Source organism: Clavelina lepadiformis, chromosome 4, assembly GCF_947623445.1.
Source record: "Clavelina lepadiformis chromosome 4, kaClaLepa1.1, whole genome shotgun sequence".
Classification (NCBI taxonomy): Eukaryota; Metazoa; Chordata; class Ascidiacea; order Aplousobranchia; family Clavelinidae; genus Clavelina; species Clavelina lepadiformis.
The window spans coordinates 14786908-14806703 of NC_135243.1; the positions used below are offsets into that span (position 1 = coordinate 14786908).

The following is a 19796-nucleotide window of genomic DNA, read 5'->3' on the forward strand; positions in this document are numbered from 1 at the left end:
TGTTTGCGTTTTTTAATTTCCTATGCAATCGAATTATACTTGAAAATGCCATTTTCTTTCATTTGAAATCGCCTACGACCATACCAGGTTGAGCAGACCTGCACTCGTTCGATCTCGGAAGTTCAGCAACCTCGGGCCCTGCTAGTACTTGAATGGTTGACCGCCTGGGAACACCGGGTGTTGTAAGCATTTTAGTCATGCTGTATCTCTCAATCAAATGTCTAGCAACTGTTTGCCTTTTTTAATTTCTTATGCAATCGAATTATACTTGAAAATGCCATTTTCTTTCTATTGAAATCGCCTACGACCATACCAGGTTAAGTAGACCCGATCTCGTTCGATCTCGGAAGTTCAGCAACCTCGGGCCCTGCTAGTACTTGAATGGTTGACCGCCTGGGAATACCGGGTGTTGTAAACATTTTATTCATGCTGTATCTTTCAATCAAATTTATAACAACTAATTGCTTTTTTGAATTTCCTATGCAATTGAATTAGAATTGAAAAGGCCATTTTCTTTCATTTGAAATCGCCTACGACCATACCAGGTTGAGTAGACCCGATCTCGTTCGATCTCGGAAGTTAAGCAACCTTGGGCCCGGTTAGTACTTGGATGTGTGACCGCCTAGGAATACCGGGTTTTGTAAGCAATTTGGTCATGCTGTATATTTCAATTATTTTTATAGCAACTCTTTGCGTTTTTGTATTTCTTATGCAATCGAATTAGAATTAAAAAAGCCATTTTCTTTCTTTTGAAATCGCCTACGACCATACCAGCTTGAGTAGACCCGATCTCGGAAGTTAAGCAACCTCGGGCCCGGTTAGTACTTGGATGGGTGTCCGCCTAAGAATACCGGGTGCTGCAAGCATTTTAGTCAAGTAGTATTTTTCAATTAAATTTTTAGCAACTATTTGCTTTTTTGAATTTCCTATGCAATCGAATTAGAATTGAAAATGCCCTTTTCTTTCTTTGGAAATCAACTACGACCATACCAGGTTGAGCAGACCTGATCTCGTTCGATCTCAGAAGTTAAGCAACCTCGGGCCCTGTTAGTACTTGGATGGTTGACCGCCTGGGAATAACGGGTGTTGTAAGCATTTTAGTCATGCTGTATATTTCAATCAAATGTCTAGCAACTGTTTGCGTTTTTGAATTTCCTATGCAATCGAATTATAATTGAAAATGTCCTATCCTTTCTTTTGAAATCGCCTACGACCATACCAGGTTGAGTATACCCGATCTCGGAAGTTTAGCAACCTCGGGCCCGGTTAATACTTGGATGTGTGACCGCCTAGGAATACCGGGTGTTGTAAGCAATTTAGTCATTCTGTATATTTCAATTATTTTTATAGCAACTCTTTGCGTTTTTGTATTTCTTATGCAATCGAATTATAATTAAAAAACCCATTTTCTTTCTTTTGAAATCGCCTACGACCATACCAGCTTGAATAGACCCGATCTCGGAAGTTAAGCAACCTCGGGCCCGGTTAGTAATTAGATGGGTTAACGCTTGGGAATACCGGGTTTTGTAAGCATTTTAGTCATGCTGTATATTTCTATCAATTTTATAGCAACTGTTTGCGTTTTTAATTTCCTATGCAATCGAATTAGAATTGAAAATGCCATTTTCTTTCTTTTGAAATCAACTACGACCATACCAGGTTGAGTAGACCTGATCTCGTTTGATTTCGGAAGTTAAGCAACCTCGGGCCCTGTTAGTATTTGGATGGTTGACCGCCTGGGAATAACGGGTGTTGTAAGCATTTTAGTCATGCTGTATATTTCAATCAAATGTCTAGCAACTGTTTGCGTTTTTTACTTTCCAATGCAATCGAATTATAATTGAAAATGCCCTTTTCTTTCTTTTGAAATCGCCTACGACCATACCAGGTTGAGTATACCCGATCTCGGAAGTTAAGCAACCTCGGGCCGGGTTAGTACTTGGATGGGTGACCGCCTGGGAATACCGGGTGTTATAAGCAATTTAGTCATGCTGTATATTTCAATTAAATTAATAGCAACTGTTTGTGATTTTAAATTTCCTATGCAATCGAATTATAATTAAAAAAGCCATTTTCTTTCATTTTAAAACGCTTTCGACCATACCAAGTTGAGTAGACCCGTTCTCGCAAGTTAAGCAACCTCGGGCCCGGTTAATACTTGGATGGGTGACCGCCTGGGAATACCGGGTGTTGTAAGCAATTTAGTCATGCTGTAAATTTCAATTAAATAAATGGCAACTGTTTTCTTTTTTGAATTTCCTATGCAATCGAATTATAATTCAAAAAGCCATTTTCTTTCCTTTGAAATCACTTACGACCATACCAGGTTGAGTAGATACGATCTCGGAATTTAAGCAACCTCGGGCCCGGTTAGTACTTGGATGGGTGACCGCCTGGGAATACCGGGTGCTGTAAGCATTTTAGTCATGCTGTATATTTCAATTAAATTTGTAGCAACTATTTGCTTTTTTGAATTTCCTATGCAATCGAATTAGAATTGAAAAAGCCATTTTCTTTCATTTGAAATTGCCTACGACCATACCAGGTTGATAAGACCCGATCTCGTTCGATCTCGGAAGTTAAGCAACTTTGGGCCCGGTTAGTACTTGGATGTGTGACCGCCTAGGAATACCGGGTTTTGTAAGCAATTTGGTCATGCTGTATATTTCAATTATTTTTATAGCAACTCTTTGCGTTTTTGTATTTCTTATGCAATCGAATTAGAATTAAAAAAGCCATTTTCTTTCTTTTGAAATCGCCTACGACCATACCAGCTTGAGTAGACCAGATCTCGGAAGTTAAGCAACCTCGGGCCCGGTTAGTACTTGGATGGGTGTCCGCCTAAGAATACCGGGTGCTGCAAGCATTTTAGTCAAGCAGTATATTTCAATCAAATTTCTAGCAACTGTTTGCGTTTTTGATTTTCCTATGCAATCGAATTATAATTGAAAATGCCCTTTTCTTTCTTTGGAAATCAACTACGACCATACCAGGTTGAGCAGACCTGATCTCGTTCGATCTCAGAAGTTAAGCAACCTCGGGCCCTGTTAGTACTTGGATGGGTGACCGCCTGGGAATAACGCGTGTTGTAAGCATTTTAGTCATGCTGTATATTTCAATCAAATTTCTAGCAACTGTTTGCGTTTTTGAACTTCCTATGCAATCGAATTATAATTGAAAATGTCCTTTCCTTTCTTTTGAAATCGCCTACGACCATACCAGGTTGAGTATACCCGATCTCGGAAGTTTAGCAACCTCGGGCCAGGTTAATACTTGGATGTGTGACCGCCTAGGAATACCGGGTGTTGTAAGCAATTTAGTCATGCTGTATATTTCAATTATTTTTATAGCAACTCTTTGCGTTTTTGTATTTCTTATGCAATCGAATTAGAATTGAAAATGCCATTTTCTTTCTTTTGAAATCAACTACGACCATACCAAGTTGAGTAGACCTGATCTCGTTTGATCTCGGAAGTTAAGCAACCTCGGGCCCGGTTAGTAATTGGATGGGTTAACGCTTGGGAATACCGGGTTTTGTAAGCATTTTAGTCATGCTGTATATTTCAATCAAATGTCTAGCAACTGTTTGCGATTTTTACTTTCCTATGCAATCGAATTATAATTGAAAATGCCCTTTTCTTTCCTTTGAAATCGCCTACGACCATACCAGGTTGAGTATACCCGATCTCGGAAGTTAAGCAACCTCGGGCCGGGTTAGTACTTGGATGGGTGACCGCCTGGGAAAACCGGGTGTTATAAGCAATTTAGTCATGCTGTATATTTCAATTAAATTAATAGCAACTGTTTGTGATTTTAAATTTCCTATGCAATCGAATTATAATTAAAAAAGCCATTTTCTTTCATTTTAAAACGCTTTCGACCATACCAAGTTGAGTAGACCCGTTCTCGCAAGTTAAGCAACCTCGGGCCCGGTTAATACTTGGATGGGTGACCGCCTGGGAATACCGGGTGTTGTAAGCAATTTAGTCATGCTGTATATTTCAATTAAATATATGGCAACTGTTTTCTTTTTTGAATTTTCTATGCAATCGAATTATAATTCAAAAAGCCATTTTCTTTCATTTGAAATCACCTACGACCATACCAGGTTGAGTAGATACGATCTCGGAATTTAAGCAACCTCGGGCCCGGTTAGTACTTGGATGGGTGACCGCCTGGGAATACAGGGTGCTGTAAGCATTTTAGTCATGCTGTATATTTCAATTAAATTTATAGCAATTGTTTGCGTTTTTGAATTTCCTATGCAATCAAATTATAATTAAAAAAGCCATTTTATTTCATTTTAAAACGCCTTCGACCATACCAGGTTGAGTAGACCCGTTCTCGGAAGTTAAGCAACCTCGGGCCCGGTTAATACTTGGATGGATGATTGCCTGGTAATACCGGGTGTTGTAAGCATTTTAGTCATGCTGTATCTTTCAATCAAATTTATAACAACTATTTGCTTTTTTGAATTTCCTATGCAATCGAATTGGAATTGAAAAGGCCATTTTCTTTCATTTGAAATCGCCTACGACCATACCAGGTTGAGTAGACCCGATTTCGTTCGATCTCGGAAGTTAAGCAACCTCGGGCCCGGTTAGTAGTTGGATGGGTGACCGCCTGGGAATACCGGGTATTGTAAGCATTTTAGTCATGCTGTATACTTCAATTAAATTTATAACATCTGTTTGCCTTTTTGAATTTCCTATGCAGTAGAATAAGAAGTCAGAAGGCCATTTTCTTTCTTTTGACATCACCTACGGAAATACCTGGTTGAGTAGACCCGATCTCGTTCGATCTCGGAAGTTAAGCAACCTCGGGCCCTGTTAGTACTTGGATGGGTGACCGCCTGGGAATACCGGGTGCTGTAAGCATTTTAGTCATGCTGTATATTTCAATTAAATTTTTAGCAACAGATTGCTTTTTTTAATTTCCTATGCAATCGAATTAGAATTAAAATTGCCATTTTCTTTCTTTTGAAATCGCCTACGACCATACCAGGTTGAGCAGACCTGATTTCGTTCGATCTCGGAAGTTCAGCAACCTCGGGCCCTGCTAGTACTTGAATGGTTGACCGCCTGGGAATACCGGGTGTTGTAAGCATTTTAGTCATGCTGTATCTCTCAATCAAATGTCTAGCAACTGTTTGCGTTTTTTAATTTCCTATGCAATCGAATTACACTTGAAAATGCCATTTTCTTTCATTTGAAATCGCCTACGACCATTCCAGGTTGAGCAGACCTGCAATCGTTCGATCTCGGAAGTTCAGCAACCTCGGGCCCTGCTAGTACTTGAATGGTTGACCGCCTGGGAATACCGGGTGTTGTAAGCATTTTAGTCATGCTGTATCTCTCAATCAAATGTCTAGCAACTGTTTGCCTTTTTTAATTTCCTATGCAATCGAATTATACTTGAAAATGCCATTTTCTTTCATTTGAAATCGCCTACGACCATACCAGGTTAAGTAGACCCGATCTCGTTCGATCTCGGAAGTTAAGCAACCTCGGGCCCGGTTAATACTTGGATGGGTGATTGCCTGTTAATACCGGGTGTTGTAAGCATTTTATTCATGCTGTATCTTTCAATCAAATTTATAACAACTATTTGCTTTTTTGAATTTCCTATGCAATTGAATTAGAATTGAAAAGGCCATTTTCTTTCATTTGAAATCGCCTACGACCATACCAGGTTGAGTAGACCCGATCTCGTTCGATCTCGGAAGTTAAGCAACCTCGGGCCCGGTTAGTACTTGGATGTGTGACCGCCTAGGAATACCGGGTTTTGTAAGCAATTTGGTCATGCTGTATATTTCAATTATTTTTATAGCAACTCTTTGCGTTTTTGTATTTCTTATGCAATCGAATTAGAATTAAAAAAGCCATTTTCTTTCTTTTGAAATCGCCTACGACCATACCAGCTTGAGTAGACCCGATCTCGGAAGTTAAGCAACCTCGGGCCCGGTTAGTACTTGGATGGGTGTCCGCCTAAAAATACCGGGTGCTGCAAGCATTTTAGTCAAGCAGTATATTTCAATTAAATTTTTAGCAACTATTTGCTTTTTTGAATTTCCTATGCAATCGAATTAGAATTAAAAATGCCCTTTTCTTTCTTTGGAAATCAACTACGACCATACCAGGTTGAGCAGACCTGATCTCGTTCGATCTCAGAAGTTAAGCAACCTCGGGCCCTGTTAGTACTTGGATGGTTGACCGCCTGGGAATAACGCGTGTTGTAAGCATTTTAGTCATGCTGTATATTTCAATCAAATGTCTAGCAACTGTTTGCGTTTTTGAATTTCCTATGCAATCGAATTATAATTGAAAATGTCCTATCCTTTCTTTTGAAATCGCCTACGACCATACCAGGTTGAGTATACCCGATCTCGGAAGTTTAGCAACCTCAAGCCCGGTTAATACTTGGATGTGTGACCGCCTAGGAATACCGGCTGTTGTAAGCAATTTAGTCATGCTGTATATTTCAATTATTTTTATAGCAACTCTTTGCGTTTTTGTATTTCTTATGCAATCGAAATAGAATTAAAAAACCCATTTTCTTTCTTTTGAAATCGCCTACGACCATACCAGCTTGAGTAGACCCGATCTCGGAAGTTAAGCAACCTCGGGCCCGGTTAGTAATTAGATGGGTTAACGCTTGGGAATACCGGGTTTTGTAAGCATTTTAGTCATGCTGTATATTTCTATCAATTTTATAGCAACTGTTTGCGTTTTTGAATTTCCTATGCAATCGAATTAGAATTGAAAATGCCATTTTCTTTCTTTTGAAATCAACTACGACCATACCAGGTTGAGTAGACCTGATCTCGTTTGATTTCGGAAGTTAAGCAACCTTGGGCCCTGTTAGTACTTGGATGGTTGACCGCCTGGGAATAACGGGTGTTGTAAGCATTTTAGTCATGCTGTATATTTCAATCAAATGTCTAGCAACTGTTTGCGTTTTTTATTTTCCTATGCAATCGAATTATAATTGAAAATGCCCTTTTCTTTCTTTTGAAATCGCCTACGACCATACCAGGTTGAGTAGACCCGATCTCGGAAGTTAAGCAACCTCGGGCCCGGTTAGTACTTGGATGGGTGACCGCCTGGGAATACCGGGTGTTATAAGCAATTTAGTCATGCTGTATATTTCAATTAAATTAATTGCAACTGTTTGTGATTTTGAATTTCCTATGCAATCGAATTATAATTAAAAAGGCCATTTTCTTTCTTTTCAAATTGCCTTCGACCATACCAGGTTGAGTAGACCCGATCTCGTTCGATCTCGGAAGTTAAGCAACCTCGGGCCCGGTTAGTACTTGGATGGGTGACCGCCTGGGAATACCGAGTGTTGTAAGCATTTTAGTCATGCTGTATATTTCAATTAAATTTATAGCAACGGTTTGCGTTTTTGAATTTCCTATGCAATCGAAATAGAATTCATAAGGCCATTTTCTTTCTTTTGATATCGCCTACGACCATACCAGGTTGAGAAGACCCGATCTCGTTCGATCTCGGAAGTTAAGCAACCTCGGGTCCGGTTAGTACTTGAACGGGTGACCGCCTGGGAGTACAGGGTGCTGTAAGCATTTTAGTCATGCTGTATATTTCAATTAAATTTTTAGCAACAATTTGCTTTTTTTAATTTCCTATGCAATCGACATATACTTGAAATTGCCATTTTCTTTTTTTTGAAATCGACTACGACCATACCAGGTTGAGTAGTCCCGATCTCGTTCGATCTCGGAAGTTAAGCAACCTCGGGTCCGGTTAGTACTTGGATGTGTGACCGCCTAGGAATACCGGGTGTTGTAAGCATTTTAGTCATGCTGTATATTACAATTAAATATATAGCAACTGTTTGTGATTTTGAATTTCCTATGCAAACGAATTATAAATAAAAAAGCCATTTTCTTTCATTTGAAATCGCCTACGACCATACCAGGTTGAGTAGACCCGATCTCGTTCGATCTCGGAAGTTAAGCAGCCTCGGGCCCGGTTAGTACTTGGATGGGTGACCGCTTAGGAATACCGGGTTTTGTAAGCATTTTAGTCAAGCTGTATATTTCTATCAATTTTATAGCAACTGTTTGCGTTTTTGAATTTCCTATGCAATCGAATTAAAATTGAAAATGCCATTTTTTTCTTTTGAAATCAACTACGACCATACCAGGTTGAGTAGACCTGATCTCGTTTGATCTCAGAAGTTAAGCAACCTCGAGCCCTGTTAGTACTTGGATGGTTGACCGCCTGGGAATAACGGGTGTTTTAAGCATTTTAGTCATGCTGTATATTTCAATCAAATGTCTAGCAACTGTTTGCGTTTTTTACTTTCCTATGCAATCGAATTATAATTGAAAATGCCCTTTTCTTTCTTTTGAAATCGCCTACGACCATACCAGGTTGAGTATACCCGATCTCGGAAGTTAAGCAACCTCGGGCCCGGTTAGTACTTGGATGGGTGACCGCCTGGGAATACCGGGTGTTATAAGCAATTTAATCATGCTGTATATTTCAATTAAATTAATAGCATCTGTTTGTGATTTTGAATTTCCTATGCAATCGAATTATAATTAAAAAAGCCATTTTCTTTCATTTTAAAACGCTTTCGACCATACCAGGTTGAGTAGACCCGTTCTTGCAAGTTAAGCAACCTCGGGCCCGGTTAATACTTGGATGGTTGACCGCCTGGGAATACCGGGTGTTGTAAGCATTTTAGTCATGCTGTATATTTCAATTAAATATATAGCAACTGTTTTCTTTTTTGAATTTCCTATGCAATCGAATTATAATTTAAAAAGCCATTTTCTTTCATTTGAAATCGCCTGCGACCATACCAGGTTGAGTAGACCCAAACTCAGAAGTTAAGCAACCTCGAGCCCGGTTAGTACTTGGATGGGTGACCGCCTGGGAATACCGGGTTTTGTAAGCATTTTAGTCATGTTGCATATTTCTATCAAATTTATAGCAACTATTTGCTTTTTTGAATTTCCTATGCAATCGAATTAGAATTGAAAACGCCATTTTCTTTCATTTGAAATCGCCTACGACAATACCAGGTTGAGTAGTCTCGATCTCGTTCGATCTCGGAAGTTAATCAACCACGGGCCCGGTTAGTACTTGGATGGGTGACCGCCTGGGAATACCGGGTGTTGTAAGCATTTTAGTCATGATGTACATTTCAATTATTTTTATAGCAACTCTTTGCGTTTTTATATTTCTTATATAATCGAATTATAATTAAAAAAGCCATTTTTTTTTTTTCAAATTGCTTTCGACCATACCAAGTTGAGTAGACCCGATCTCGTTCGATCTCGGAAGTTAAGCAACCTCGGCCCCTGTTAGTACTTGGATGGGTGACCGCCTGGGAATACCGGGTGTTGTAAGCATTTTAGTCATGCTGTATACTTCAATTAAATTTATAACATCTGTTTGCCTTTTTGAAATTCCTATGCAATCGAAATAGAATTCATAAGGCCATTTTCTTTCTTTTGAGATCGCCTACGACCATACCAGGTTGAGTAGACCCAATCTCGTTCGATCTCGGAAGTTAAGCAACCTCGGGTCCGGTTAGTACTTGAACGGGTGACCGCCTGGGAATACCGGGTGTTGTAAGCATTTTAGTCATGCTGTCTATTACAATTTAATTTATAGCAACGGTTTGCGTTTTTGAATTTCCTATGCAATCGAATTATAATTGAAAAAGCCATTTTCTTTCATTTGAAATTGCCTACGACCATACCAGGTTGAATAGACCCGATCTCGTTCGATCTCGGAAATTAAGCAACCTCGGGCCCGGTTAGTACTTGGATGGGTGACCACCTGGGAATACCGGGTGTTGTAAGCATTTTAGTCATGCTGTATCTTTCAATCAAATTTATTGCAACTATTTGCTTTTTTGAATGTCCTATGCAATCGAATTATAATTGGAAAAGCCATTTTCTTTCATTTGAAATCGCCTACGACCATACCAGGTTAAGTAGACCCGATCTCGTTCGATCTCGGAAGTTAAGCAACCTCGGGCCCGGTTAGTACTTGGATGGGTGACCACCTGGGAATACCGGGTGTTGTAAGCATTTTAGTCATGCTGTATATTTCAATTAAATTTATAGCAATTGTTTGCGTTTTTAAATTTCCTATGCAATCGAATTAGAATTGAAATTGCCATTTTCTTTCTTTTGAAATCGTCTACGACCATACCCGGTTGAATAGACCCGATCTCGTTCGATCTCGGAAGTTAAGCAACCTCGGGCCCGGTTAGTACTTGGATGTGTGACCGCCTGGTAATACCGGGTGCTGTAAGCATTTTAGTCATGCTGTATATTTCAATTAAATATATAACATTTTTTTGCTTTTTTGAATGTCCTATGCAGTCTAATTAGAATTGAAAAGGCCATTTTCTTTCATTTGAAATCGCCTACGACCATACCAGGTTGAGTAGACCCGATCTTGTTCGATCTCGGAAGTTAAGCAACCTGGGGCCCGGTTAGTAGTTGGATGGGTGACCGCCTGGGAATACCGGGTGTTGTAAGCATTTTAGTCATGCTGTATACTTCAATTAAATTTATAAAATCTGTTTACCTTTTTGAATTTCCTATGCAATCGAATTAAAATTGAAAATGCCATTTTTTTCATTTGAAATCAACTACGACAATACCAGGTTGAGTAGACCTGATCTCGTTTGATCTCGGAAGTTAAGCAACCTCGGGCCCTGTTAGTACTTGGATGGTTGACCGCCTGGGAATAACGGGTGTTGTAAGCATTTTAGTCATGCTGTATATTTCAATCAAATGTCTAGCAACTGTTTGCGTTTTTTACTTTCCTATGCAATCGAATTATAATTGAAAATGCCTTTTTCTTTCTTTTGAAATCGCCTACGACCATACCAGGTTGAGTATACCCGATCTCGGAAGTTAAGCAACCTCGGGCCCGGTTAGTACTTGGATGGGTGACCGCCTGGGAATACCGGGTGTTATAAGCAATTTAATCAAGCTGTATATTTCAATTAAATTAATAGCAACTGTTTGTGATTTTGAATTTCCTATGCAATCGAATTATAATTAAAAAAGCCATTTTCTTTCATTTTAAAACGCTTTCGACCATACCAGGTTGAGTAGACCCGTTCTTGCAAGTTAAGCAACCTCGGGCCCGGTTAATACTTGGATGGTTGACCGCCTGGGAATACCGGGTGTTGTAAGCAATTTAGTCATGCTGTATATTTCAATTAAATATATAGCAACTGTTTTCTTTTTTGAATTTCCTATGCAATCGAATTATAATTTAAAAAGCCATTTTCTTTCATTTGAAATCGCCTGCGACCATACCAGGTTGAGTAGACCCAAACTCAAAAGTTAAGCAACCTCGAGCCCGGTTAGTACTTGGATGGGTGACCGCCTGGGAATCCCGGGTTTTGTAAGCATTTTAGTCATGTTGCATATTTCTATCAAATTTATAGCAACTATTTGCTTTTTTGAATTTCCTATGCAATCGAATTAGAATTGAAAACGCCATTTTCTTTCATTTGAAATCGCCTACGACAATACCAGGTTGAGTAGTCTCGATCTCGTTCGATCTCGGAAGTTAATCAACCACGGGCCCGGTTAGTACTTGGATGGGTGACCGCCTGGGAATGCCGGGTGTTGTAAGCATTTTAGTCATGATGTACATTTCAATTATTTTTATAGCAACTCTTTGCGTTTTTATATTTCTTATATAATCGAATTATAATTAAAAAAGCCATTTTTTTCTTTTCAAATTGCTTTCGACCATACCAAGTTGAGTAGACCCGATCTCGTTCGATCTCGGAAGTTAAGCAACTTCGGCCCCTGTTAGTACTTGGATGGGTGACCGCCTGGGAATACCGGGTGTTGTAAGCATTTTAGTCATGCTGTATACTTCAATTAAATTTATAACATCTGTTTGCCTTTTTGAAATTCCTATGCAATCGAAATAGAATTCATAAGGCCATTTTCTTTCTTTTGAGATCGCCTACGACCATACCAGGTTGAGAAGACCCAATCTCGTTCGATCTCGGAAGTTAAGCAACCTCGGGTCCGGTTAGTACTTGAACGGGTGACCGCCTGGGAATACCGGGTGTTGTAAGCATTTTAGTCATGCTGTCTATTTCAATTTAATTTATAGCAACGGTTTGCGTTTTTGAATTTCCTATGCAATCGAATTATAATTGAAAAAGCCATTTTCTTTCATTTGAAATTGCCTACGACCATACCAGGTTGAATAGACCCGATCTCGTTCGATCTCGGAAGTTAAGCAACCTCGGGCCCGGTTAGTACTTGGATGGGTGACCACCTGGGAATACCGGGTGTTGTAAGCATTTTAGTCATGCTGTATATTTCAATTAAATTTATAGCAATTGTTTGCGTTTTTAAATTTCCTATGCAATCGAATTAGAATTGAAATTGCCATTTTCTTTCTTTTGAAATCGCCTACGACCATACCCGGTTGAGTAGACCCGATCTCGTTCGATCTCGGAAGTTAAGCAACCTCGGGCCCGGTTAGTACTTGGACGTATGACCGCCTGGTAATACCGGGTGCTGTAAGCATTTTAGTCATGCTGTATATTTCAATTAAATATATAACATTTGTTTGCTTTTTTGAATGTCCAATGCAATCTAATTAGAATTGAAAAGGCCATTTTCTTTCATTTGAAATCGCCTACGACCATACCAGGTTGAGTAGACCCGATCTTGTTCGATCTCGGAAGTTAAGCAACCTGGGGCCCGGTTAGTAGTTGGATGGGTGACCGCCTTGGAATACCGGGTGTTGTAAGCATTTTAGTCATGCTGTATACTTCAATTAAATTTATAACATCTGTTTGCCTTTTTGAAATTCCTATGCAATCGAAATAGAATTCATAAGGCCATTTTCTTTCTTTTGAGATCGCCTACGACCATACCAGGTTGAGAAGACCCAATCTCGTTCGATCTCGGAAGTTAAGCAACCTCGGGTCCGGTTAGTACTTGAACGGGTGACCGCCTGGGAATACCGGGTGTTGTAAGCATTTTAGTCATGCTGTATAATTCAATTAAATTTTTAGCAACAATTTGCTTTTTTTAATTTCCTATGCAATCGAATTATACTTGAAATTGCCATTTTCTTTCTTATGAAATCGCCTACGACCATACCCGGTTGAGAAGACCCGATCTCGTTCGATCTCGGAAGTTAAGCAACCTCGGGCCCTGTTAGTACTTGGATGGGTGACCGCCTGGGAATACCGGGTGTTATAAGCAATTTAGTCATGCTGTAAATTTCAATTAAATTAAAAGTAACTGTTTGTGCTTTTGAATTTCCTATGCAATCGAATTATAATTAAAAAACCCATTTTCTTTCATTTGAAAACACCTAGGACCATACCAGGTTGAGTAGACCCGATCTCGGAAGTTAAGCAACCTCGGGCCCGGTTAGTACTTGGGTGGGTGATTGCCTGGTAATACCGGGTGTTGTAAGCATTTTAGTCATGCTGTATCTTTCAATCAAATTTATTGCAACTATTTGCTTTTTTGAATGTCCTATGCAATCGAATTATAATTGGAAAAGCCATTTTCTTTCATTTGAAATCGCCTACGACCATACCAGGTTAAGTAGACCCGATCTCGTTCGATCTCGGAAGTTAAGCAACCTCGGGCCCGGTTAGTACTTGGATGGGTGACCGACTGGGAATACCGGGTGTTGTAAGCAATTTAGTCATGCTGTATATTTCAATTAAATATATAGCAACTGTTTGTGATTTTGAATTTCCTATGCACACGAATTATAATTAAAAAAGCCATTTTCTTTCTTTTGAAATCGCCTAAGACCATACCAGGTTGAATAGACCCGATCTCGGAAGTTAAGCAACCTCGGGCCCGGTTAGTACTTGGATGGGTGACCGCCTGGGAATACCGGGTGTTGTAAGCATTTTAGTCATGCTGAACATTTCAATTAAATTTATAGCAACTATTTGCGTTTTTGAATTTCCTATGCAATCGAATTATAATTGAAAAAGCCATTTTCTTTCATTTGAACCCACCTTCGACCATACCAGGTTGAGTAGATACGATCTCGAAATTTAAGCAACCTCGGACCCGGTTAGTACTTGGATGAGTTACCGCCTGGGAATACCGGGTGTTGTAAGCATTTTAGTCATGCTGTATATTTCATACAAATTTATAACAACTATTTTCTAATTTGATTTTCCTATGCAATCGAATTAGAATTGAAAATGCCATTTTCTTTCTTTTGAAATCGCCTACGACCATACCAGGTTGAGCAGAACTGATCTCGTTCGATCTCGGAAGTTAAGCAACCTCGGGCCCGGTTAGTACTTGGATGGGTGACCGCCTGGGAATAACGGGTGTTGTAAGCATTTTAGTCATGCTGTATATTTCAATCAAATGTCTAGGAACTGTTTGCGTTTTTTACTTTCCTATGCAATCGAATTATAATTGAAAATGCCCTTTTCTTTCTTTTGAAATCGCCTACGACCATACAAGGTTGAGTATACCCGATCTCGTTCGATCTCGGAAGTTAAGCAACCTCGGGCCCGGTTAGTACTTGGATGGGTGACCGCCTGGGAATACCGGGTGTTGTAAGCAATTTAGTCATGCTGTATATTTCAATTAAATATATAGCAACTGTTTTTTTTGATTTTCCTATGCAATCGAATAAAAATTTAAAAAGTTATTTTCTTTCATTTGAAATCGCTTGCGACCATACCAGGTTGAGTAGACCCGATCTCGGAAGTTAAGCAACCTCGGGCCCGGTTAGTACTTGGATGGGTGATTGCGTGGTAATACCGGGTGTTGTAAGCATTTTAGCTATGCTGTATCTTCCACTCAAATTTATACCAACTATTTGCTTTTTTGAATGTCCTATGCAATCTAATTAGAATTGAAAAGGCCATTTTCTTTCACTTGAAATCGCCTACGACCATACCAGGTTGAGTAGACCTGATCTTGTTCGATCTCGGAAGTTAAGCAACCTCGGGCCCGGTTAGTACTTGGATGGGTGACCGCCTGGGAATACTGGGTGTTGTAAGCATTTTAGTCATGCTGTATACTTCAATTAAATTTATAACATCTGTTTGCCATTTTGAATTTCCTATGCAATCGAATTAGAATTGAAATTGCCATTTTCTTTCTTTTGAAATCGTCTACGACCATACCCGGTTGAGTAGACCCGATCTCGTTCGATCTCGGAAGTTAAGCAACCTCGGGCCCGGTTAGTACTTGGATGTGTGACCGCCTGGTAATACCGGGTGCTGTAAGCATTTTAGTCATGCTGTATATTTCAATTAAATATATAACATTTTTTTGCTTTTTTGAATGTCCTATGCAATCTAATTAGAATTGAAAAGGCCATTTTCTTTCATTTGAAATCGCCTACGACCATACCAGGTTGAGTAGACCCGATCTTGTTCGATCTCGGAAGTTAAGCAACCTGGGGCCCGGTTAGTAGTTGGATGGGTGACCGCCTGGGAATACCGGGTGTTGTAAGCATTTTAGTCATGCTGTATACTTCAATTTAAATTTATAAAATCTGTTTACCTTTTTGAATTTCCTATGCAATCGAATTAAAATTGAAAATGCCATTTTTTTCATTTGAAATCAACTACGACCATACCAGGTTGAGTAGACCTGATCTCGTTTGATCTCGGAAGTTAAGCAACCTCGGGCCCTGTTAGTACTTGGATGGTTGACCGCCTGGGAATAACGGGTGTTGTAAGCATTTTAGTCATGCTGTATATTTCAATCAAATGTCTAGCAACTGTTTGCGTTTTTTACTTTCCTATGCAATCGAATTATAATTGAAAATGCCCTTTTCTTTCTTTTGAAATCGCCTACGACCATACCAGGTTGAGTATACCCGATCTCGGAAGTTAAGCAACCTCGGGCCCGGTTAGTACTTGGATGGGTGACCGCCTGGGAATACCGGGTGTTATAAGCAATTTAATCAAGCTGTATATTTCAATTAAATTAATAGCAACTGTTTGTGATTTTGAATTTCCTATGCAATCGAATTATAATTAAAAAAGCCATTTTCTTTCATTTTAAAACGCTTTCGACCATACCAGGTTGAGTAGACCCGTTCTTGCAAGTTAAGCAACCTCGGGCCCGGTTAATACTTGGATGGTTGACCGCCTGGGAATACCGGGTGTTGTAAGCAATTTAGTCATGCTGTATATTTCAATTAAATATATAGCAACTGTTTTCTTTTTTGAATTTCCTATGCAATCGAATTATAATTTAAAAAGCCATTTTCTTTCATTTGAAATCGCCTGCGACCATACCAGGTTGAGTAGACCCAAACTCAGAAGTTAAGCAACCTCGAGCCCGGTTAGTACTTGGATGGGTGACCGCCTGGGAATCCCGGGTTTTGTAAGCATTTTAGTCATGTTGCATATTTCTATCAAATTTATAGCAACTATTTGCTTTTTTGAATTTCCTATGCAATCGAATTAGAATTGAAAACGCCATTTTCTTTCATTTGAAATCGCCTACGACAATACCAGGTTGAGTAGTCTCGATCTCGTTCGATCTCGGAAGTTAATCAACCACGGGCCCGGTTAGTACTTGGATGGGTGACCGCCTGGGAATGCCGGGTGTTGTAAGCATTTTAGTCATGATGTACATTTCAATTATTTTTATAGCAACTCTTTGCGTTTTTATATTTCTTATATAATCGAATTATAATTAAAAAAGCCATTTTTTTCTTTTCAAATTGCTTTCGACCATACCAAGTTGAGTAGACCCGATCTCGTTCGATCTCGGAAGTTAAGCAACTTCGGCCCCTGTTAGTACTTGGATGGGTGACCGCCTGGGAATACCGGGTGTTGTAAGCATTTTAGTCATGCTGTATACTTCAATTAAATTTATAACATCTGTTTGCCTTTTTGAAATTCCTATGCAATCGAAATAGAATTCATAAGGCCATTTTCTTTCTTTTGAGATCGCCTACGACCATACCAGGTTGAGAAGACCCAATCTCGTTCGATCTCGGAAGTTAAGCAACCTCGGGTCCGGTTAGTACTTGAACGGGTGACCGCCTGGGAATACCGGGTGTTGTAAGCATTTTAGTCATGCTGTCTATTTCAATTTAATTTATAGCAACGGTTTGCGTTTTTGAATTTCCTATGCAATCGAATTATAATTGAAAAAGCCATTTTCTTTCATTTGAAATTGCCTACGACCATACCAGGTTGAATAGACCCGATCTCGTTCGATCTCGGAAGTTAAGCAACCTCGGGCCCGGTTAGTACTTGGATGGGTGACCACCTGGGAATACCGGGTGTTGTAAGCATTTTAGTCATGCTGTATATTTCAATTAAATTTATAGCAATTGTTTGCGTTTTTAAATTTCCTATGCAATCGAATTAGAATTGAAATTGCCATTTTCTTTCTTTTGAAATCGCCTACGACCATACCCGGTTGAGTAGACCCGATCTCGTTCGATCTCGGAAGTTAAGCAACCTCGGGCCCGGTTAGTACTTGGATGTATGACCGCCTGGTAATACCGGGTGCTGTAAGCATTTTAGTCATGCTGTATATTTCAATTAAATATATAACATTTGTTTGCTTTTTTGAATGTCCAATGCAATCTAATTAGAATTGAAAAGGCCATTTTCTTTCATTTGAAATCGCCTACGACCATACCAGGTTGAGTAGACCCGATCTTGTTCGATCTCGGAAGTTAAGCAACCTGGGGCCCGGTTAGTAGTTGGATGGGTGACCGCCTTGGAATACCGGGTGTTGTAAGCATTTTAGTCATGCTGTATACTTCAATTAAATTTATAACATCTGTTTGCCTTTTTGAAATTCCTATGCAATCGAAATAGAATTCATAAGGCCATTTTCTTTCTTTTGAGATCGCCTACGACCATACCAGGTTGAGAAGACCCAATCTCGTTCGATCTCGGAAGTTAAGCAACCTCGGGTCCGGTTAGTACTTGAACGGGTGACCGCCTGGGAATACCGGGTGTTGTAAGCATTTTAGTCATGCTGTATAATTCAATTAAATTTTTAGCAACAATTTGCTTTTTTTAATTTCCTATGCAATCGAATTATACTTGAAATTGCCATTTTCTTTCTTATGAAATCGCCTACGACCATACCCGGTTGAGAAGACCCGATCTCGTTCGATCTCGGAAGTTAAGCAACCTCGGGCCCTGTTAGTACTTGGATGGGTGACCGCCTGGGAATACCGGGTGTTATAAGCAATTTAGTCATGCTGTAAATTTCAATTAAATTAAAAGTAACTGTTTGTGCTTTTGAATTTCCTATGCAATCGAATTATAATTAAAAAACCCATTTTCTTTCATTTGAAAACACCTAGGACCATACCAGGTTGAGTAGACCCGATCTCGGAAGTTAAGCAACCTCGGGCCCGGTTAGTACTTGGGTGGGTGATTGCCTGGTAATACCGGGTGTTGTAAGCATTTTAGTCATGCTGTATCTTTCAATCAAATTTATTGCAACTATTTGCTTTTTTGAATGTCCTATGCAATCGAATTATAATTGGAAAAGCCATTTTCTTTCATTTGAAATCGCCTACGACCATACCAGGTTAAGTAGACCCGATCTCGTTCGATCTCGGAAGTTAAGCAACCTCGGGCCCGGTTAGTACTTGGATGGGTGACCGACTGGGAATACCGGGTGTTGTAAGCAATTTAGTCATGCTGTATATTTCAATTAAATATATAGCAACTGTTTGTGATTTTGAATTTCCTATGCACACGAATTATAATTAAAAAAGCCATTTTCTTTCTTTTGAAATCGCCTAAGACCATACCAGGTTGAATAGACCCGATCTCGGAAGTTAAGCAACCTCGGGCCCGGTTAGTACTTGGATGGGTGACCGCCTGGGAATACCGGGTGTTGTAAGCATTTTAGTCATGCTGAACATTTCAATTAAATTTATAGCAACTATTTGCGTTTTTGAATTTCCTATGCAATCGAATTATAATTGAAAAAGCCATTTTCTTTCATTTGAACCCACCTTCGACCATGCCAGGTTGAGTAGATACGATCTCGAAATTTAAGCAACCTCGGACCCGGTTAGTACTTGGATGAGTTACCGCCTGGGAATACCGGGTGTTGTAAGCATTTTAGTCATGCTGTATATTTCATACAAATTTATAACAACTATTTTCTAATTTGATTTTCCTATGCAATCGAATTAGAATTGAAAATGCCATTTTCTTTCTTTTGAAATCGCCTACGACCATACCAGGTTGAGCAGAACTGATCTCGTTCGATCTCGGAAGTTAAGCAACCTCGGGCCCGGTTAGTACTTGGATGGGTGACCGCCTGGGAATAACGGGTGTTGTAAGCATTTTAGTCATGCTGTATATTTCAATCAAATGTCTAGGAACTGTTTGCGTTTTTTACTTTCCTATGCAATCGAATTATAATTGAAAATGCCCTTTTCTTTCTTTTGAAATCGCCTACGACCATACAAGGTTGAGTATACCCGATCTCGTTCGATCTCGGAAGTTAAGCAACCTCGGGCCCGGTTAGTACTTGGATGGGTGACCGCCTGGGAATACCGGGTGTTGTAAGCAATTTAGTCATGCTGTATATTTCAATTAAATATATAGCAACTGTTTTTTTTGATTTTCCTATGCAATCGAATAAAAATTTAAAAAGTTATTTTCTTTCATTTGAAATCGCTTGCGACCATACCAGGTTGAGTAGACCCGATCTCGGAAGTTAAGCAACCTCGGGCCCGGTTAGTACTTGGATGGGTGATTGCGTGGTAATACCGGGTGTTGTAAGCATTTTAGCTATGCTGTATCTTCCACTC

General features: G+C 39.5%; 16 non-coding genes and 53 pseudogenes across 16 annotated transcripts; all 69 read left to right on the top strand.

Moving 5' to 3' along the window:
- The first annotated feature begins 70 nt into the window (after positions 1 to 70).
- On the top strand, positions 71 to 189 carry LOC143457269 (5S ribosomal RNA; annotated as a pseudogene).
- Positions 190 to 299: 110 nt separating this feature from the next.
- Positions 300 to 418, top strand: LOC143457001 (5S ribosomal RNA; annotated as a pseudogene).
- A 110-nt stretch (positions 419 to 528) lies between these two features.
- Positions 529 to 647, top strand: LOC143455730 (5S ribosomal RNA; annotated as a pseudogene).
- A 110-nt stretch (positions 648 to 757) lies between these two features.
- Positions 758 to 866, top strand: LOC143457417 (5S ribosomal RNA; annotated as a pseudogene).
- A 110-nt stretch (positions 867 to 976) lies between these two features.
- LOC143456504 (5S ribosomal RNA) lies at positions 977 to 1095 on the top strand (annotated as a pseudogene).
- A 110-nt stretch (positions 1096 to 1205) lies between these two features.
- Positions 1206 to 1314, top strand: LOC143457304 (5S ribosomal RNA; annotated as a pseudogene).
- A 328-nt stretch (positions 1315 to 1642) lies between these two features.
- Positions 1643 to 1761, top strand: LOC143457213 (5S ribosomal RNA; annotated as a pseudogene).
- A 110-nt stretch (positions 1762 to 1871) lies between these two features.
- On the top strand, positions 1872 to 1980 carry LOC143456239 (5S ribosomal RNA; annotated as a pseudogene).
- A 329-nt stretch (positions 1981 to 2309) lies between these two features.
- LOC143457082 (5S ribosomal RNA) lies at positions 2310 to 2418 on the top strand (annotated as a pseudogene).
- Positions 2419 to 2528: 110 nt separating this feature from the next.
- LOC143455910 (5S ribosomal RNA) lies at positions 2529 to 2647 on the top strand (annotated as a pseudogene).
- A 329-nt stretch (positions 2648 to 2976) lies between these two features.
- On the top strand, positions 2977 to 3095 carry LOC143456799 (5S ribosomal RNA; annotated as a pseudogene).
- A 110-nt stretch (positions 3096 to 3205) lies between these two features.
- LOC143457275 (5S ribosomal RNA) lies at positions 3206 to 3314 on the top strand (annotated as a pseudogene).
- Positions 3315 to 3424: 110 nt separating this feature from the next.
- Positions 3425 to 3543, top strand: LOC143457429 (5S ribosomal RNA; annotated as a pseudogene).
- A 110-nt stretch (positions 3544 to 3653) lies between these two features.
- On the top strand, positions 3654 to 3762 carry LOC143456298 (5S ribosomal RNA; annotated as a pseudogene).
- Positions 3763 to 4091: 329 nt separating this feature from the next.
- Positions 4092 to 4200, top strand: LOC143457432 (5S ribosomal RNA; annotated as a pseudogene).
- Positions 4201 to 4529: 329 nt separating this feature from the next.
- Positions 4530 to 4648, top strand: LOC143455139 (5S ribosomal RNA). Its single transcript, XR_013116731.1, has one exon. It is a non-coding gene; the product is annotated as a 5S ribosomal RNA (ribosomal RNA).
- A 110-nt stretch (positions 4649 to 4758) lies between these two features.
- On the top strand, positions 4759 to 4877 carry LOC143456252 (5S ribosomal RNA; annotated as a pseudogene).
- Positions 4878 to 4987: 110 nt separating this feature from the next.
- LOC143456941 (5S ribosomal RNA) lies at positions 4988 to 5106 on the top strand (annotated as a pseudogene).
- A 339-nt stretch (positions 5107 to 5445) lies between these two features.
- On the top strand, positions 5446 to 5564 carry LOC143456926 (5S ribosomal RNA; annotated as a pseudogene).
- A 110-nt stretch (positions 5565 to 5674) lies between these two features.
- Positions 5675 to 5793, top strand: LOC143455909 (5S ribosomal RNA; annotated as a pseudogene).
- Positions 5794 to 6122: 329 nt separating this feature from the next.
- On the top strand, positions 6123 to 6241 carry LOC143457000 (5S ribosomal RNA; annotated as a pseudogene).
- A 548-nt stretch (positions 6242 to 6789) lies between these two features.
- On the top strand, positions 6790 to 6908 carry LOC143456960 (5S ribosomal RNA; annotated as a pseudogene).
- Positions 6909 to 7018: 110 nt separating this feature from the next.
- Positions 7019 to 7127, top strand: LOC143456745 (5S ribosomal RNA; annotated as a pseudogene).
- A 110-nt stretch (positions 7128 to 7237) lies between these two features.
- LOC143454872 (5S ribosomal RNA) lies at positions 7238 to 7356 on the top strand. The gene has a single exon (XR_013116476.1). It is a non-coding gene; the product is annotated as a 5S ribosomal RNA (ribosomal RNA).
- A 110-nt stretch (positions 7357 to 7466) lies between these two features.
- LOC143456450 (5S ribosomal RNA) lies at positions 7467 to 7585 on the top strand (annotated as a pseudogene).
- Positions 7586 to 7695: 110 nt separating this feature from the next.
- On the top strand, positions 7696 to 7814 carry LOC143456412 (5S ribosomal RNA; annotated as a pseudogene).
- Positions 7815 to 7924: 110 nt separating this feature from the next.
- Positions 7925 to 8043, top strand: LOC143455297 (5S ribosomal RNA). The gene has a single exon (XR_013116881.1). It is a non-coding gene; the product is annotated as a 5S ribosomal RNA (ribosomal RNA).
- A 109-nt stretch (positions 8044 to 8152) lies between these two features.
- On the top strand, positions 8153 to 8271 carry LOC143457267 (5S ribosomal RNA; annotated as a pseudogene).
- A 110-nt stretch (positions 8272 to 8381) lies between these two features.
- On the top strand, positions 8382 to 8490 carry LOC143456351 (5S ribosomal RNA; annotated as a pseudogene).
- A 548-nt stretch (positions 8491 to 9038) lies between these two features.
- LOC143455518 (5S ribosomal RNA) lies at positions 9039 to 9157 on the top strand (annotated as a pseudogene).
- A 109-nt stretch (positions 9158 to 9266) lies between these two features.
- Positions 9267 to 9385, top strand: LOC143456056 (5S ribosomal RNA; annotated as a pseudogene).
- Positions 9386 to 9495: 110 nt separating this feature from the next.
- LOC143455928 (5S ribosomal RNA) lies at positions 9496 to 9614 on the top strand (annotated as a pseudogene).
- A 110-nt stretch (positions 9615 to 9724) lies between these two features.
- Positions 9725 to 9843, top strand: LOC143456544 (5S ribosomal RNA). The gene has a single exon (XR_013117063.1). It is a non-coding gene; the product is annotated as a 5S ribosomal RNA (ribosomal RNA).
- A 110-nt stretch (positions 9844 to 9953) lies between these two features.
- On the top strand, positions 9954 to 10072 carry LOC143453964 (5S ribosomal RNA). The gene has a single exon (XR_013115611.1). It is a non-coding gene; the product is annotated as a 5S ribosomal RNA (ribosomal RNA).
- Positions 10073 to 10182: 110 nt separating this feature from the next.
- LOC143456278 (5S ribosomal RNA) lies at positions 10183 to 10301 on the top strand (annotated as a pseudogene).
- A 110-nt stretch (positions 10302 to 10411) lies between these two features.
- LOC143454967 (5S ribosomal RNA) lies at positions 10412 to 10530 on the top strand. The gene has a single exon (XR_013116568.1). It is a non-coding gene; the product is annotated as a 5S ribosomal RNA (ribosomal RNA).
- A 109-nt stretch (positions 10531 to 10639) lies between these two features.
- On the top strand, positions 10640 to 10758 carry LOC143456956 (5S ribosomal RNA; annotated as a pseudogene).
- Positions 10759 to 10868: 110 nt separating this feature from the next.
- Positions 10869 to 10977, top strand: LOC143456352 (5S ribosomal RNA; annotated as a pseudogene).
- A 548-nt stretch (positions 10978 to 11525) lies between these two features.
- LOC143455840 (5S ribosomal RNA) lies at positions 11526 to 11644 on the top strand (annotated as a pseudogene).
- Positions 11645 to 11753: 109 nt separating this feature from the next.
- Positions 11754 to 11872, top strand: LOC143455444 (5S ribosomal RNA; annotated as a pseudogene).
- A 110-nt stretch (positions 11873 to 11982) lies between these two features.
- Positions 11983 to 12101, top strand: LOC143455794 (5S ribosomal RNA; annotated as a pseudogene).
- A 110-nt stretch (positions 12102 to 12211) lies between these two features.
- Positions 12212 to 12330, top strand: LOC143456661 (5S ribosomal RNA). The gene has a single exon (XR_013117074.1). It is a non-coding gene; the product is annotated as a 5S ribosomal RNA (ribosomal RNA).
- A 110-nt stretch (positions 12331 to 12440) lies between these two features.
- Positions 12441 to 12559, top strand: LOC143456962 (5S ribosomal RNA; annotated as a pseudogene).
- A 110-nt stretch (positions 12560 to 12669) lies between these two features.
- On the top strand, positions 12670 to 12788 carry LOC143455504 (5S ribosomal RNA; annotated as a pseudogene).
- Positions 12789 to 12898: 110 nt separating this feature from the next.
- LOC143455795 (5S ribosomal RNA) lies at positions 12899 to 13017 on the top strand (annotated as a pseudogene).
- A 110-nt stretch (positions 13018 to 13127) lies between these two features.
- Positions 13128 to 13246, top strand: LOC143455406 (5S ribosomal RNA; annotated as a pseudogene).
- Positions 13247 to 13575: 329 nt separating this feature from the next.
- On the top strand, positions 13576 to 13694 carry LOC143454573 (5S ribosomal RNA). Its single transcript, XR_013116189.1, has one exon. It is a non-coding gene; the product is annotated as a 5S ribosomal RNA (ribosomal RNA).
- A 110-nt stretch (positions 13695 to 13804) lies between these two features.
- Positions 13805 to 13913, top strand: LOC143456706 (5S ribosomal RNA; annotated as a pseudogene).
- A 329-nt stretch (positions 13914 to 14242) lies between these two features.
- On the top strand, positions 14243 to 14361 carry LOC143455325 (5S ribosomal RNA). Its single transcript, XR_013116907.1, has one exon. It is a non-coding gene; the product is annotated as a 5S ribosomal RNA (ribosomal RNA).
- A 110-nt stretch (positions 14362 to 14471) lies between these two features.
- LOC143453670 (5S ribosomal RNA) lies at positions 14472 to 14590 on the top strand. The gene has a single exon (XR_013115329.1). It is a non-coding gene; the product is annotated as a 5S ribosomal RNA (ribosomal RNA).
- A 107-nt stretch (positions 14591 to 14697) lies between these two features.
- LOC143457191 (5S ribosomal RNA) lies at positions 14698 to 14806 on the top strand (annotated as a pseudogene).
- Positions 14807 to 14916: 110 nt separating this feature from the next.
- Positions 14917 to 15035, top strand: LOC143455278 (5S ribosomal RNA). The gene has a single exon (XR_013116862.1). It is a non-coding gene; the product is annotated as a 5S ribosomal RNA (ribosomal RNA).
- Positions 15036 to 15145: 110 nt separating this feature from the next.
- Positions 15146 to 15264, top strand: LOC143456562 (5S ribosomal RNA; annotated as a pseudogene).
- A 110-nt stretch (positions 15265 to 15374) lies between these two features.
- On the top strand, positions 15375 to 15493 carry LOC143454968 (5S ribosomal RNA). The gene has a single exon (XR_013116569.1). It is a non-coding gene; the product is annotated as a 5S ribosomal RNA (ribosomal RNA).
- Positions 15494 to 15603: 110 nt separating this feature from the next.
- LOC143456797 (5S ribosomal RNA) lies at positions 15604 to 15722 on the top strand (annotated as a pseudogene).
- Positions 15723 to 15832: 110 nt separating this feature from the next.
- Positions 15833 to 15941, top strand: LOC143456353 (5S ribosomal RNA; annotated as a pseudogene).
- A 548-nt stretch (positions 15942 to 16489) lies between these two features.
- LOC143455841 (5S ribosomal RNA) lies at positions 16490 to 16608 on the top strand (annotated as a pseudogene).
- Positions 16609 to 16717: 109 nt separating this feature from the next.
- On the top strand, positions 16718 to 16836 carry LOC143455445 (5S ribosomal RNA; annotated as a pseudogene).
- A 110-nt stretch (positions 16837 to 16946) lies between these two features.
- Positions 16947 to 17065, top strand: LOC143455796 (5S ribosomal RNA; annotated as a pseudogene).
- Positions 17066 to 17175: 110 nt separating this feature from the next.
- On the top strand, positions 17176 to 17294 carry LOC143456777 (5S ribosomal RNA). Its single transcript, XR_013117086.1, has one exon. It is a non-coding gene; the product is annotated as a 5S ribosomal RNA (ribosomal RNA).
- Positions 17295 to 17404: 110 nt separating this feature from the next.
- On the top strand, positions 17405 to 17523 carry LOC143456739 (5S ribosomal RNA; annotated as a pseudogene).
- Positions 17524 to 17633: 110 nt separating this feature from the next.
- Positions 17634 to 17752, top strand: LOC143455505 (5S ribosomal RNA; annotated as a pseudogene).
- Positions 17753 to 17862: 110 nt separating this feature from the next.
- On the top strand, positions 17863 to 17981 carry LOC143455797 (5S ribosomal RNA; annotated as a pseudogene).
- A 110-nt stretch (positions 17982 to 18091) lies between these two features.
- On the top strand, positions 18092 to 18210 carry LOC143455407 (5S ribosomal RNA; annotated as a pseudogene).
- A 329-nt stretch (positions 18211 to 18539) lies between these two features.
- Positions 18540 to 18658, top strand: LOC143454574 (5S ribosomal RNA). Its single transcript, XR_013116190.1, has one exon. It is a non-coding gene; the product is annotated as a 5S ribosomal RNA (ribosomal RNA).
- A 110-nt stretch (positions 18659 to 18768) lies between these two features.
- Positions 18769 to 18877, top strand: LOC143456707 (5S ribosomal RNA; annotated as a pseudogene).
- A 329-nt stretch (positions 18878 to 19206) lies between these two features.
- Positions 19207 to 19325, top strand: LOC143455326 (5S ribosomal RNA). Its single transcript, XR_013116908.1, has one exon. It is a non-coding gene; the product is annotated as a 5S ribosomal RNA (ribosomal RNA).
- A 110-nt stretch (positions 19326 to 19435) lies between these two features.
- LOC143453671 (5S ribosomal RNA) lies at positions 19436 to 19554 on the top strand. The gene has a single exon (XR_013115330.1). It is a non-coding gene; the product is annotated as a 5S ribosomal RNA (ribosomal RNA).
- Positions 19555 to 19661: 107 nt separating this feature from the next.
- On the top strand, positions 19662 to 19770 carry LOC143457193 (5S ribosomal RNA; annotated as a pseudogene).
- The last annotated feature ends 26 nt before the right edge of the window (positions 19771 to 19796 follow it).